Source organism: Halichoerus grypus, chromosome 4 (assembly GCF_964656455.1).
Source record: "Halichoerus grypus chromosome 4, mHalGry1.hap1.1, whole genome shotgun sequence".
NCBI lineage: Eukaryota > Metazoa > Chordata > Mammalia > Carnivora > Phocidae > Halichoerus > Halichoerus grypus.
In genome coordinates this window covers 15,941,895-15,957,665 of record NC_135715.1, presented here as the reverse complement: position 1 = coordinate 15,957,665, position 15,771 = coordinate 15,941,895, and the positions used below count along the sequence as shown (strand labels likewise).

General features: G+C 41.1%; 1 protein-coding gene and 1 long non-coding RNA gene across 3 annotated transcripts in view; one reads left to right on the top strand and one right to left on the bottom strand.

Moving 5' to 3' along the window:
• GPC6 (glypican 6) overlaps positions 1–15,771 on the top strand; it is a 1,066,736-nt gene that overhangs the window by 860,640 nt on the left and 190,325 nt on the right. The gene's annotated exons all lie outside the window — the stretch shown is intronic.
• Positions 14,560–15,771, bottom strand: part of LOC144381462 (uncharacterized) — a 29,652-nt gene continuing 28,440 nt past the window's right edge. The window contains exon 3 of the long non-coding RNA XR_013446702.1: positions 14,560–14,758. This is a non-coding gene — a long non-coding RNA (uncharacterized LOC144381462). The remainder of the gene's footprint in view (positions 14,759–15,771) is intronic.

Sequence of the window (15,771 nt, the reverse complement as noted above, 5' to 3'; positions counted from 1 at the left end):
TGCTTTGCATAAATATACCACTATTTATTTCTTCATTTTCTTGTTGACAAACAGTTGGTTTGTTTCCAGCCTTTTGGTAAAAATATGCACTCATTTCTCTAGGACATATATCTCAGAGTGGAATTACGGGATCATATACTTGTTGTTATGATCAGCTTTAATAAATACTGCCAAACAGTTCTCTAAAGTGGTTATAACTGATTTACACCCCCACTGGTGATATATGAGATGCTCTACTTCCAAGCCAATACTTGGTGCTTGGTATAGTCAGGTTTTTTTTCATTTTAACCATTCTGGTGATTGTCTGGTAGATTCTCTATGTGGTTTTAATTTGTATTTCTTTGGTGAATGATGATGTTGAGCACCCTTTATTTTTTAATGTGTGTTGCCCATTGGGATAGTGCCTTTTGTGAAGCTCTTATTCAATTCTCCTGCCCATTTTTTAAATGGGCTGTTCTTTTCATCTTGATCTGCAGCAGGTCTTTATATATTCTGACTATAAGTTCATTATATGTATTGTCGATTGGATATCTCCTCCCAATCAACATTGTGTTCTTAAAGCAATCATAAGCAGTTGATGTCATGACTTTTTTTTTTCAATAAGATCTTTTCACTTCATCAGTTGTATCAGCCCTGAGTGGGTCACAGAATTAATCAGGATATGTGAGCAGCATCTCAGGAGTCCAAGAGCCTGTAGAGAAGGTAAGTCAGTTCCGCCTTGAGGATGTGGTACAGAGCCTCTTGCTCATTTCCTCTCCTAACAGAGCCGTGGCCTGTGTGCCTCCGAAAGGGAGGCAGGATCCAGACCCTGGATGCAAAAGTAACCTTCTGGAGAAAGATACAGGGGACTCAAAAAATGTAGCAATGTATTTGGAACTATACCCCAAAAGCAGAGCCTTTCTTAACTTGTTCACCTAGTCCCCTGTGCTAAACATGGTGCGAAACGAATGACCTTGATATTATAATTAATAGCCTCCTTTTAAAAAGGATGTCAGTACACCATGAACCTGCTTTTGTACTGCCTAGAAGATACCACCCAACAAGCCAAATATGTTGTCCGGAATTCTGTATTCTGTGCTGCACATTCCCTCTTTTGCTATGCATTCTCCCTCTATTAAGTTATTGCCAAGCAAAGGTGATTTATTAAGATGAGAAGCAGACATTGCTAAAACAGGAAGAAAAGCAAAAAAGAAATAAATGTTTCCTCAGAACCCACAAAGGAGAACAGATGTCAGCAGAAGCAGATGTATGCTTCTCCGGGGTGAAAGAACGAATATTTAATGCAATCAGAATCCCAATAACGTAAGTAACCAAGAAAGTGGAATATCTAAAACTTTGCAGAACTCCTTCATGTGATGTTATGCATCCGTAAGTGCTACCCGAAGTAGCATAAGCTACCAGTGACCAATGTTTTCAAACTATTTTTTTTAAAGAAGAAAAAATGGCCTAGGTTATTTTTATATGCAAGGTTATATTTGTCCTATTTTTAGCATTAGAAACCCATACAGAAAATTTGCCTTTAGGAAGACATTATAAATTCTGGATCCTATTTAGCTCAGTCAGCTAAACAGCCAATGTCTGCTCACGACCCGCATGTGACATAATGAATGATTAATTCCTTTCCAAAGTTCGACATGTAAGGGAGCAAAGTGTAAACTGTTTAGGCAAACATCTCGAGAAAAGTGACTGAATGAATTGGGCAAATTGTTACCCTCTAAAGTATAAAGTAATGATAACTACATTAATGTAGTTGAAAATGTAAAACTTCTACGTATCAACTACCCAGAAAGAGGCACTGGGAAGAATATTTGCAGCCAATATGCCTTTAAAAGTAACATACAATACATGAGCTATATAAAGAACTCTCATATATGGATTTTTTTTAATGAACACTTTAACAGCCAAATTGTCAATGGTCTTAAACCAATAATTAACAAGGAAAGAACTAAAGTTAGTAAACATTAAAATAATGTTAAACCCAACTACACTACTATAGGAAAAAAAAAAAGTGATACCAATTGTTACCAATCAATTAGCAAAGTTTTTAAATGAATAATAAGGATGGTAGCTTGATTATGATAAAATACACACAATCATGTATGCTGTTTAGGCGACACATTAGTTGAAGGCTTTTGGAAAACAAAAAGAAACAATAATATCTATATGTTTTAACACAGTCATTTTAGCTCTTTCTATCTATTCTCTGGAAATAATCATATAAGTTGACAGGAATTGTAAATTGGCCATAGTTTCCAAAGGCAATAAAAATAACAATAATAATAACAGACCACATGACCAAGTATAAAGCCATCTTCATCATCATCTTCCTCTGAATAAATATTTGTTCTTAATTTAAAAGATACTTTTTATTTTTCCTCTGTCATATGTTCATATGACACTAGTCACATATCATGTGTTTCTAATTCCATCTGTTCCTTCTTCCCAGATCCCCATCTCCAGGTACCCTTAACTAGTTTGAAATTCTTTCAAAGGCATGTATCATTCTCTTTCGGTGGCCTTGAAATATTTTATCTTCTCCTCATATCTCCCATTATCATTCAATTATAGAGGTACGGTAACACAAAGTATGGTAAATTCATTCAATGAGAAGTGGTTCAACTATATAAATTGTGTGCCAACCATCAAAAATGATTATGCATAATGTTAAACAATGATTTCAGCAATATTTTTAAATGTCTGTGTGTCCCAAAAGAGACTAAAAGAAACACGCTAAAATATACCTATTATTGTATTTGACTCGTGGGACAGTGGGTTTTCCTTTTCTTTCTTCCTTTAAATACTCAAAACTGTTTACATTTCCTTAAATAGGATGTACTTTTCCCATAATAAAAATACAAATCATTAAAGTAATTGCATTCTTCTTCAGAAGACCTCTACACCCACAACTCTCCTTTAAGATAAAAATGGATTTTTGGTTTCCTCCCCAACGTCTCTGAACAGCAGAATCTCAGAGTCTCACTATTTATATTCACTCTCTTGTTCCACTGCAGCCAGGCTGAATGTCTGGTGTGTGCATCCAGCAGAGGTGGGAGCAGATAGGATGAAGAATCTAAATGGCTGGAAGGAATGAGTTCTCCTGCTTTGCTGGGAGGTGCGTGCACATAGTGCATCAGCTGTGTTTCAGCCAAGCAGGATTCAAACTGCAAGCCTGAACTCAGTCCCCTTTCTAGTTGCTCCTGAGTTCCCCCTTTCTTGTTCTTGAAGCCTGTTGCTGGGTACAACTGCTGCCTCGACTTACCTAATGCTAAGGCTTTGAATCTAGCTCTGAGCGCCGTGTTTCTATGGGAACTTTTCCTTGGCGATAACAAATGACGGGCTCCTGATGGTATCTACATCATCTCCAGGGTCTTCCCCCCTCCGCCCCCGCCCTGCCTGTCTTTGTTCCTAGGCTCAGAGAAGTCAGTTCTTGGGCTGACCTAGATTGTGTCATTTATACTTTTTGAAGTTGCTTCTTCCTCAGGTGTCTGAAGACGCTGCGTTTTTCTGCAAACCATCTCCCACACTCTGAAAATACTGTTCAAAAATCTCTCTTTCCTCTCCCCTCCTCCCATCATCATGGTTTCCTCTAGTATCTTGTTGGCATTTACTTTGAGAGAGTGCAGCTGTATGAAAAACCAACACCTCAAAGGCCAGGGAACTTAACCAAGGCCACACTGGTCCCCTGTAGGAGGAGTAGAAACTCTGTGTCCTAACACACAGGGGCTCCTGATTACCTGCTCTGCGTCTTTCTCAATGATCCTCCATCACTGTTTACATATGTGGAATTTGGTTGGTTTCTTTCTTTTTTCCTTAGTTCATGTTGTTCCCTGGGAAGTATTCATCTCTGGTAGACTTCTAAAAGTTTAAAAAAAAAAAAAAAGCGATATGAACTCTAATTACAAACCATTTGTCAAAAATAAAAAACTAATTTAACCGCTGTTCACAAGCTTTTTGACAGGCTTCCTCTAAAAATTACTATTTCTGTAGGTAGCTGAAAAAGCACAACAGGAGGAAAATTTTGCTTTTGACTATGACTTTTTCCTTGGAGAGTAATATCACTAGGAAATTCACTTTTTTTCTGTGCCTTTTCTTTACCGAATAAGGCCATTACATTGGAGGTAAAATATCTGCAGAAAAAAGGAAGGTGTGATCAGAAAATAAAATTATTTCACTCAGCAGATACAAGGACCTATTATACTGCTATTGGGATTTATTTTTTTAATATATTTTTAAAAGATTTTATTTATTTATTTGACAGAGAGAGACACAGCGAGAGACGGAACACAAGCAGGGGGAGTGGGAGAGGGAGAAGCAGGCTTCCCGCCGAGCAGGGAGCCCCTTGTGGGGCTGGATCCCAGGACCCTGGGATCATGACCAGAGCCGAAGGCAGACGCTTAACGACTGAGCCACCCAGGCGCCCCTTGCTACTGGGATTTAAAGAGGAATAATGCCTGATCCCCAGGTGCTTACCGTCTCAATGGGGCAGGCAGGCATATGAACTGAATGCTGTGATAAGGTGTTAGAGGTATGACTGGTGTGTGGGATTTAGTAGCGGCATATGGGGAAAAGGGTGGGGATAGATAGACTGCCTAGACAATGGGACTCCCACATGAAGCCTTGGAAAAGAGGCCTATAGGTGTGAGGTGGGTGATAAGACTCAGAAACATCATTGCAGAATATCATTGAGAGATAAAGGGGAGCCATGGAGAGCTTTACACAGACAAATCCCATGACCAGCACTGTAACTCCTTCCCAGTTCCCCGGTTCATCTGGTGCTAAATTGTGTGTCAGCACTAACTCCTTAAGACATGTGCTTAGGTTGAGACGTCACCACATGTTGGGATCCTGCTCTTCTGCACTAATAAAGAGGCTGTTTAGTGATGTCTGATACCCTTCTTCAAATACGGCAATTTGATCAACTGAATGCAGTCTTTGAAGCCACCATAAATGCATTTTGTGCTTAAGTAGATAATGAAAATAGCAAGAAAAATCAATGAATTAAACCACTGTTTGGAGGCATCCTTGCCGTATTGAAATGGAAGATGTTTGGAGTGAGCTGCATGCAGAGGGAGTGACTGCTCACAAAAGAGATAACAGGAGATCAGTGGCCTTCTGTTCCCTTGGCAATCAGTGATTATTTGTCCTTAGCAATTTCCTTAATTTTCTGCTGGGCATACATGTCTCCTTCAAAAGAGAATAATCCACTGGAAATTAAGTTGATCGATAGGCCATCCTGAGGGGCTTTTTTTTTTTAATTATTTTTTTAAAAATCTAGAAATCAGTAAGGACAAACCAGAAAGTAGAATATATGTTATTCTAATAGATCTATCTTCTCGGTTCAAAGGGAAGGGGGTGTGTGTGTGTGTCAATGCTTTCATTGATTAGAACAGTGGGTCTCAGTCTATGGAGCATCAAAATCAGCCACAGAGCTTGTGAAAACAGAGGTGGCTGAGCCCATCCTAGTTTCTGCTTCAGGCGATCTGGGGCAGGGCCTGAGATTTGGCATTTATAGTAAGTTCCCAGGTGATACGGATGAGGCTGGTCTAGAAACCACACTTGGAGATGCACTGTATTAGAGGGACTTGGACTCGTCTCTCTCCCCCTTAAACCCAGTACCCACAACACTTGTTAACATGCAGGAGAGGAGCCCTAAAACCCTGATCATTCAACTCATCATTCAGTGAGGGCCTAGTGGAAGGTAGTATTTGTGACTATATGAAGATTTTGTTTACTTTTCATAAAGAATCAAAAATTTAGAGCTAGGAAGGGCTTGAAACATGATCTAACTTAACCTGTTGTCTACAGATGAAGATAGTGAGACCCCCAGAGATTAACTGATGTGACTGAGGTCCCATAGATGTTTACTGGTGACTTCAGGCACAATAGACATTTGTCTCTGCACTCCCAGACCACACAGTCTTTGCACCGTGACACCTGGCTTTTGTAACTTCAATTGCAGAGCCCTTAATAAATCAGTGTGTAACAATGTACACTACTTCGTAAAGGAGACAACTATTTGAGTGCATCTGCCACATTTTTTACATGGTTGGGAAGGAAGACTAGCTAGCGCTCTACTGGGCATCTGCTAAGTTCCTGGCACCATAGTTTCCATGCACTGGTCTGTTTAATGTGTACAGTCCCTTTGAGGGATAAGTAAGATTATCCTCATTTTTCTGATGTGGAAACTGAGGCTCAGAGAGCCTGGTGGCTTACTCCCATTCAAGCAGCTGGGAAATGGCATCAGGAGGATGAGTACAAGCGGAGAGATCACTGAGCCAGGCCATGGTGACTCAGTAGTCAGTGCCTCCTCCTCCAAAGGAAACTGGCAAGGTATGTGTCTTGGTGGTATGGTGACAAGGAGGGTAGTAAGACCCAGAGAAACCCAGCAGGCTTCTGGCACTGGAACTGGGCTGCCACAGAGGGACTTGGTGTCAGGAAAAAGACAAAAACTCATGACACTGGAATTGGGGTATAAGGTCAGAGGCTGGTTTGCAGAAAGACTGGCTTGATGCTTAATGAGCTAAGTTGGTCCGAGAGCTGGCCTGGGGGAGCAGAGGTCCGGTGGCTTCGGGGGTGAGGTTCTTGCTGTGGTTATAGGCAGATGCCCCTCATTCCTGGGTTTTGCTAGGTGTGGAGCTGAACATGTGTGCTTCTATGAAGAGAACATTCTATGTTTCTGTTTTAAAAATGTAGCAAATGGCACCTTGATGTGTTTTCGGATGGGGAAGGTGGGTAAAAATTATCATTGGTTTATTGGATATTCCAAGGCCCTTGGATAGGAATTAGGCTTAGTTTGTACCTTACTAATCTGCCCATTATAATGTTTCCACCAACAAAAACTATTTCCAGAATTTTATCAGGTAAAAATCATAAAACTAAAATATAAGACCCCGTGCTTTTCATCTTTATTGTCTTATTTTCTGTTTTTAGCTTGCCAGTTCTCATTGGTCATTTTGAAATTTGTTTATTAAAATAATCATATTTAAATGTGTATCTTCCTTACCAGTGACAGCTCTTTAAAATACAAAAATTTTATCTGCTAAGCCTTTTTAATTCCTCCAGTATCCAACATCCAGAAAAGTCCATTGGTCGTAGTAGACACATCGTGAATATTTTATGTTTAAAAGATACAACTAATAAAGAATGGAGTCACTCATTTGGCATTTCCTTAAGACATACATATGCTAGACTCTTACAGTACAGGACAGGATAGAGACAAGTAAGTAGCAGTGATTACACAAAGTGATAAGGGCTAGAATAAAATGATAGTACCATATGTTCACTGTGCTCAGGCTATTTATCATATATAGATATTCTATATGTTTACATGTATAATCTTCACCACAACCCTATGAAAGATAAGTATTATTATCCCCATTTTATCCATAAGGATGTTGAAGCACAGGGATGGGGCATCTGAATGGCTCACTCAGTTAAGGGTCCAACTCTTGGTTTTGGTTCAGGTCATGACCTCAGGGTCATGAGATCAAGCCCCACACCGGGCTCCATGCTTAGCGGGGAGCCGGAGTCTGCTTGGGATTCTCTCTCTCCCTCTGCCCCTCTCCCCCATAAATAAATAAATCTTTTTTTAAAAAAAAGGAAGTCTTGAATGAACACTTATAAGAAACTGAGGCAGGCATGTCTTATGCAGCAAATCACCTGCATAATTAGAATTCTAATTTAAATTTCTATTTCCAAGCTTGATTGGCTCCACTCATTGTACATCAAATTGATCAAAACAGAAATTACAGAGTCAAATTTCTGGTACAGCTAAGAAAAAGAATGATGAGCAAGAAGGTAGGAGGCCATATAACTCAATTTTTTTTCAGCATAGATAAAAGCATATTTGAACTTTATGGGCACCTCAGCTAGAAAGGGACTCCTCTAAACTAGTCTTACTTATTTACACAAGACTTGTTTTAAAAATAAAGCACCTTACCATCATCCCCCACTTTTTAAAATACATTCAAATCTAAGAATTGATTTTAATATGAATTTATGTATGCAACAAATTTTTATTGAGCATCCACCGTGGAACCTAGAACACGAGTTGTTCTAAGTGCTGGGGTCACAACAGTGAACAAAATAGGCAAAACCTCCACCCTAACAAAGCTTACAGTCCAGTGAGGAAAGAAAGACAAAACATAAGATAAGAAAACTATATGAAATATATATATGCATATGTATGTATATATACAATGCTATAATACACATAAGATATACACGTCATTGTCACAGAAAAATATGGTTAATTTATATGTGCCATCCCTTATAATACAGAATATGAATATTATCCACGGGTTCCTAGGCCCAGCCTTGACCCTTGACCAGCATCTATGCCATGTGCTAGGACGTATTACCTCTGATGAGCTAAGTCATTCCTAGATCAACCCCGGAAACAAGCCCCCAGACGGTGTGAGCGGGAATGTGACATACCAGTTAACAGGGTGAGAAATGAATGCAAATTAATTCTCCATCCTCCCAGCAGCCACTGCTTCTGCATTCTTACCCTTCTCCATCCCCCTGCCAGTTCTCGGAGAAAAGGATGAATATTACAAGTGATGTTTACTTCATGTCTCAGTGACCTAGAAAGGGGAATGTGCAGGAAGGCGTGGCAGTATGCTAGTGATGCTGAGCCAGAAAGTAGGGCAGCCACACAAAGAGGAGAGCGGCATAATTGAAAGCCACTCTGAACGTCCCTGCCCTTTGGCATTCCACACCTCTTCCTGGGCACTGGGGTGGGTCCGTGCAGCTGAGGGCCACTGGGACCACCTGAAACTTGCCCACAGGCATGGGCCACTTTCCTCATGGCGGGTACCATCTGCATTGAGCAGTGTTATCCATAATAAAAGGCTGTCTCCATGGAATCAATTAGCTGTGCATGCTTCAGAGACTTCTGTGATGTGAGTGGTCACTTCTTTCAGCCAAAATTAAGAAAAATCATATGACTCCATTTCAGTTATAAATAATCTAGCCCTGGGTTCTATAAGGTTTCCTTCTTCAGGTGAGAAGGGAGAAGGGAACCATGGTGGAGGCTGGGATGTCCTACCCAGATCCCTTCATGGGGTCAGTGCTCACCCCCTTCCCCCCATCCTCCAGCTACTCTGGGGATTGGCTGCTCACAGCTGTCCTCTCCTTCAGAGAAATGCCGATGGAACCATTGTGTCCTGCAGGTACTTGACCTTCCCCCGTCCCACAACTAGGGACTGACTGACTGAGACAGGGTCAAAAGTCTGGCCCACTCTCGTCTTACCAGGGACCAAGTCTGAGCTGCAGAGGCCCCCCACCTCCCCTGGGATGAGGCTCGGTCTGGTCTTCGGCTGAGACCACAGCCCTGCTGAATGTCTTCCTCTGTCCACTTTTGTGTCCCTCTTCTGCTCCTCCATGAATCACGTGGAGCCAAGCCATCTCAGGCTCTGCTCTCCATTACCCTGTCCTTGGACAGGAGTGAACATGTGTCACTTGCCTACTGTGTTGCGAGAGCCTCTGCTAAGCACTTCACATGCTTGGCTCATTTTGTTCTGACTTGTTATCTATCAGGGCCCTTTAATAAAGGAAGTGAAGCTTGGAGATGCAGGTGAGCCTTCCCCAAAGTCACTCACAATCTAGTAGGTGACTCCAAATCTGTTGCCTCTCCCTTGGATCTCATAGTTGCTTCATTCCCTTCTGCTGGTAAGGAGAAAGAGCCAGGTTCGCCACTGAATAACAAGTATTCCTGTGACTTCCTTTCACTGAAGCTGTTATCAGGGCTCCTGATGTTTGTTGCTAAGGCTTTACCTTTTGTCACACAGAAGCTCTCGCTAATGACTTCATCAAGAGGCATCATCTCTGTTACTTTACTTACGTCAATTGCCCAGGTGGTGGCAGATGTTTTCTTCATTATTCTTTGTTTTCTACCTGGTAAATCTGCGTGTGGGTGGCTGAATTGTGCTGAACAGAGTCTCTTTTCTCTCCTCTGTACAAAATGAGCCCGGGGGTGGACAACAAAGAGGAAGAAAGAGATGTGAGGTTCACACAAGAGCAGAGGGATCCGTGCCCTGTCAACTGAGGCAAGAAGAGTGTGCATTTCCTAGGGAGACATCAACATTATGATGATCTCATATGTATTTTCTGTTGAAAACACAGTGGGATCCTCAAGAGCTGCTGAGGCAGGCTATTTAATGGCTGACACACCAAATGGTCCCAGTGTGCATTATAATTAAAGGGGATACTGCCTTCTCTCTCCTTCTCCCTCTTCCCTCCCTCATTCCCACCTTCCTTCCCCCCCCCCCCCCCGCCTTCCCTTTCTTCCATTCTCCTCCATCTCCTCTCTCTCCTCTCACTACTTGGTAATCACATAGCAGGATGCCTTCACTTTAACGTCTGCCATAATAAATAGGATAACCAAGATGGCTGAGAAATTCTTAGGTCTAAATGCAAAGCCAAGAGGCAATGGTCTAAACATGATTTGACCTGAAGAACTGACCATGTGCACGATGGTTAACCACATTGTCTCTTGCCCCAATTCTATCATGTGCATTAAATTGTTCTATGTACATGGTTGCATTTAATGTCCCTTCTCTCCACCAGTCTCATCCCCTCCAAGAGCCCTTAACACATCATGATAAGGGACTATTTTCTGCAAGAATGCCAATGTCACAAAAAAAGCAAAGAAAGGCAAAGAAATTGCTTCAGATTGAAGGAGACTAAGGACACGCACCAACAAAATACAACACATGATTCTAGACTGGATCCTGTGTTGGAGTAAATGCTATCAAGATTACTGAGTCGGTTGACAAAGTTGGATACAGACTGTAAGTTAGATAAAAGTATATATCGATGTTAGGGGTGCCTGGGTGGCTCAGTCAGTTAAGCGTCTGTCTTCAGCTCAGGTCATGATCCTGGGGTCCTGGGATCAAGCCCTGCAGTGGGCTCCCTGCTCAGTGGGGAGTCTGTTTCTCCCTCTTCCTCTGCCTCTCTCCCTGCTCATTCTCTCTCTCCCTCCCTCTCTCTCTCTCTCTCAAAAAAATAAATAAAATCTTAAAAAAAATTTCCCACCAACAGTGTAAGAGGGTTCCCCTTTCTCTGCATCCTTGCCAACATTTCTTGTTTCCTATCCTGTTAATTTTAGCCATTCTGACTGGTGTGAGGTGGTATCTCATTGTGGTTTTGATTTGTATTCCCCAAGTGATGTGGAGCATTTTTTCATGTTTCTGTTGGCCATTTATATGTCTTCTTTGGAGAAATGTCTGTTCATGTCTTCTGCCCATTTCTTGACTGGATTATTTGTTTTTTGAGTGTTGAGTTTGATAAGTTCTTTATAGATCTTGGATACCAGCCCTTTATCTGTTATGTCATTTGCAAATACCTTCTCCCATTCCTATAGGTTGCTTATAGTTTTGTTGACTGTTTCCTTTGCTGTGCAGAAGCTATTTATCTTGATGAAGTCCGAATGGTTCATATTTGCTTTCATTTCCCTTGCCTTTGGAGACATGTCTAGTAAAAAGTTGCTGTGGCAGAGGTTGAAGAGGTTACTGCCTATATTCTCAAGGATTTTTTTTTAAAGATTTTACTTATTTATTTGACAGAGAGAGACACAGCGAGAGAGGGAACACAAGCAGGGAGAGTGGGAGAGGGAGAAGCAGGCTTCCCACTGAGCAGGGAGCCCAATGCGGGGCTTGATCCCAGGACCCTGGGGTCATGACCTGAGCCAAAGGCAGATGGTTAATGACTGAGCCACCCAGGTGCCCCCGTTCTCGAGGATTTTGATAGATTCCTGTCTCACACTAAGGTTTTTCATCCATTTTGAGTTTATCTTTGTGTATGGTGTAAGAAAATGGTTCAGTTTCATTATTCTACATGTGGCTGTCCAATTTTCCCAGAGACTGTCCTTTTTCCATTGGATATTCTTTCCTGCTTTGTCAAAGATTAGTTGACCATAGAGTTGAGGATCCATTTCTGTGTTCTCTATTCTGTTCCATTGATCTATGTGTCCGTTTTTTTGCCAGCACCATACTGTCTTGATGATTACAGCTTTGTAATATAGCTTGAAGTCTGACATTGTGATGCCACCAGCTTTGATTTTCTTTTTCAACGTGATGCCACCAGCTTTGATTTTCTTTTTCAACGTTCCTCTGGCTTTCAGGGTCTTTTCTCATTCCACACAAATATTAGGATTGTTTGTTCCAGCTTTGTGAAAAATGTTGATGGTATTTTGATAGGGATTGCACTGAATGTGTAGATTGATCTGTGTAGCATAGACATTTTAACAATACTTATTCTTCCAATTCATGAGCATGGAATGTTTTTCTATATCTTTGTGTCTTCCTCAGTTTCTTTCATGAGTGTTCTGTAGTTTTTAGAGTACAGATCCTTTGCCTCTTTGGTTCAGTTTATTGCTAGGTATCTTATGGTTTTGGGTGCAATTGTAAATGGGATCGATTCCTTAATTTCTCTTTCTTCTGTCTCATTGTTAGTGTATAGAAATGCAACTGATTTCTGTGCATTGATTTTATATCCTGCCACATTGCTGAATTCCTGTATGAGTTCTAGGATTTTGGGGTGGAGTCTTTTGGGTTTTCCACATAAAGCATCATGTCATCTGCAAAGAGTGAGAGTTTGATCTCTTCTTTGCCAGTTTGAATGCCTATTTCTTTTTGTTGTCTGATTGCTGAGGCTAGGATTTCTAGTTCTATGTTGAACAACAGTAGTGAGAGTGGGCATCCCTGTCATGTTCCTGACCTTAGGGGAAGAACTCTCACTTTTTCCCCATTGAGAATGATATTCACTGTGGGTCCTTCGTAGATGGCTTTCATGATATTGAGGTATGTTCCTTCTATCTGTACACTGTGGGGAATTTTAATCAAGAAAGGATGCTGTATTTTGTCAAATGCTTTTTTTGCATCAATTGAGAGGATCATATGATTCTTGTCCTTTCTTTTATTAACGTGATGTATCACGTTGATTGATTGTTACAGCCACTCTGGAAAACAGTATAGAGGTACCTCAAGAAGTTAAAAATAGAGCCACCTGACCCAACAGTTGAATTACTAGGTATTTACCCCAAAGATACAAATGTAGTGATCCAAACGGGCACATGCACCCCAATGTTCATAGCAGCATTGTCCACAATAGCCAAACTGTGGAAAGAGCCAAGATGTCCATCTACAGATGAATGGATGAAGAAGATGTGGTGTATATATATACACAATGGAATATTACTCAGCCATCAGAAAGGATGAATACTTACCATTTACATCAACGTGGATGGAACTGGAGGGTATTATGCTGAATGAAATAATAAGAGAAAGACAATTATCGTATATTTTCACTCATATGTGGAATATAAGAAACAGGGCAGAGGACCATTGATTGGGGAAGGGAAGGAAAACTGAGTGGGAAATCATCAGAGAGGGAGAAAAACCATGAGAGACTCTTAACTATAGGAAACAAACTGAGGGTTGCTGGAGGGGAGGGGAGTTGGGGAATGGGGTAATTAGGTGATGGGTATTAAGGAGGGCACATGATGTGATGAGCACTGGGTGTTATACACAACTGATAAATTATTGAACACTACATCTGAAACTAAGGATGTTCTGTAAGTTGGAAAATTGAATTTAAATAAAAGGGAAAAAATTAAAGTATAGATTGATGTTAAATTTACTAAGGTTGGTAACTGCACTGGTGGGTGTATCTTTATTCTTACAAAATACACATTGAAGTATTACAGACCGAGGGGTCACAATATGTGCAACTTATCCTCAAATAGTAGAAGTTACATATAGTAGCACAGAAGTATTAATGTGTATACATTCTCACCAATATGTATTCTCAAATGCTATTGTCAAATAGCATAAGTTGTATATATTCATATAAGGTATCCATGTATATCTAGTCTCTCTCATATATAAGACAGAGAGAGAGAAGAACTGTTAAAGAGGCAGAATGTTAACAATAGATGAATCTGAGTAAAGAGTCTACAAGTGTTCCTTGTACCATTTTTGGAACTTTTCTGTGAGTTTGAAATTATTTCCCAAAGAAACAAACAAAGAAACTTCCCTTACGATGCAATTATGAAGCAGTCCGACTGGACTTTGGGCTTGGCACACGAGGGCCGTCTCATGATTTGCACACATGTATAAAGTTGCATCCATGAGAAGGGACTTGAGCATTTTATAAGAAATGAATTGATCCTGGAAAACCTAGATGAGGATTGCTTGTGTTAAGGATAAATGTAAATCTACTTGGTATTTCATGAGAGTTTGTGACAAGCTCTTTGGTATTTTGTGGGAGTGTGGGCAGCACGGGCTTGCTAAGTGTGGCTCAGAGATCACTGACCTTTAAATGTCTTGAACCAGTGTCTAGTTGCAGGGGGAGGTGTTGGCAATGTGTGGAATGAACTGAAATAGGGACTGAGGAGGCTCTTCAGAGAGCCGGGATGGCAGACCCATACTGCGATGAATCAGGAGAGCGAGTGATGGCCTCGAAATGGCCTCTTTTTCCAATCTGTCATCGTTTGGATGAAGCTTAGATTAAAGCAAGGAACAAGAAACACCATAAGCTGGGGGGAGGGGGGGAAGGAGAGGCAAGGTTGAAGGAAGCAAAGAAATTGAGACTTATCTTTCCATTTATATAAATCCAGTCCTCCCAGCCCCAGACTTTCCTGCCTCCTCTGTTGATGGCTGGGGCAGGCGGCAGAGCTCCCCAAGGAAAGTTCCTTTTCGGTGATGGAAATGCTGCATCTCATCTCCGAGGGGATCTGATGAAACAGATAGAATCCCTATGGAAGGTATGGAGGAAACAAACCCAAAAATTATGTTCCTATGAACACAAGTTTGCGTGCTGGATCAATATGAAAAAATATCCTCTTTTTTTTTTTTTTTTTTAAGATTTTTATTTATTTATTTGAGAGAGAGAATGAGAGAGAGCGAGTACATGAGAAGGGGGAGGGTCAGAGGGAGAAGCAGACTCCCTGCCGAGCAGGGAGCCCAATGCGGGACTCGATCCAGGGACTCCAGGATCATGACCTGAGCCGAAGGCAGTCGCTTAACCAACTGAGCCACCCAGGCGCCCCAAAAAATATCCTCTTGTAACTTAATTAGAAGACATCTATTTAGCACAAAATTAAATCTATCCTCCTATTTTGCTCCTACCTTCACCCCTCACAATCCACAGTTTTATATATTTTATAAGAAATAAATTTGTTCACAAGAAAATGCCCACTTGAGCCTCAAATAACATATTTTATGTAGCATTTGTTTACTTCAACAGGCTACAATATTTTGCACAGAGGTTGCTAAAATCCCCTGCTGAAATGCAGCCACCTCTGGAAAAAAAATAAGCTAACAGATCAATGGCCACCACCACATACTCGTCAATCTTTGGGGCAAATAATGGAGCAATCTATAAAGTATCAAAGGATTTTGAGCAGTTGGAACTTCACTCGCCATGTTGACTTTTTGCCACGTATTAAAGGTAAAGCCTCTGGTCTTACTAACAGTGCCATGGGATCTGTAATAGCCCAGAGTGTGTGGCTCCTCATTTTTATATGTCATCGGAAAGATGGAAAGCCAAGAGCACATCTGGGGTCTGGGTTTAGTACTAGCTCTGGGGAAAGGGTACCACATAGTCAATCACCTCCCACATAAGCCAGATTTCCCCCTAAAGATTAGTCAAAGTGCCAGGAAAATATGGGCCTGTGTTTCACATCCTACGACGAGCTCACAGCAAGCAGGCTAAATGTTAGTGATGTCAAGATATGTTGGGGTGCTGTGCCTGAATGATGTGTGCACA